This window comes from Galeopterus variegatus, unplaced genomic scaffold, assembly GCF_000696425.1.
Source record: "Galeopterus variegatus unplaced genomic scaffold, G_variegatus-3.0.2 Scaffold12800, whole genome shotgun sequence".
In the NCBI taxonomy this organism is placed as follows: Eukaryota; Metazoa; Chordata; class Mammalia; order Dermoptera; family Cynocephalidae; genus Galeopterus; species Galeopterus variegatus.
The window spans coordinates 10,337-10,831 of NW_007738911.1; positions in this window are offsets into that span (position 1 = coordinate 10,337).

A 495-nucleotide genomic window follows, 5' to 3' on the forward strand; every position below is an offset into this window, starting at 1 on the left:
TCTTTCCAGTTACCTAGCTCGCAACCTGCCTATGAGGGGTCTGTGACCCAGTCTGCACAGGTTGGGTTTGAAGGGTCTGTGACTCAGCCTAACAGGTGGAAATAAAAAATAGGAGAGGTCAGAGACCATAACTAACCTACAAACCAAGGTTTGGCTATCACTAACCTGTGTAGATCATTTTAATCTAAATTTTATTCTTAAAAGGACTTATACTCTCAAATAGTAGTTTTTAACCAGACCAACAGCATCAGAAACTCTGGGGATGGGAACCAGCAGTCTGTCTCNAAAACAGGTGGTGTGAGGAAAGTGGAGACAGACTGGTCGGGCTCCCTCACCTCATATCTGGCTGACCGTAACAGCATGTCTGTTGTAAATACGTTAACTGCACATGTGCGCCGAAGTGTTCCTTGGCTATCTGACTCGCACCCATGTATTACTTGGCTATCTGCCTCTAGTATAAAAGACAATGGCTCTGATCCATGGGGGGCTGAGCTC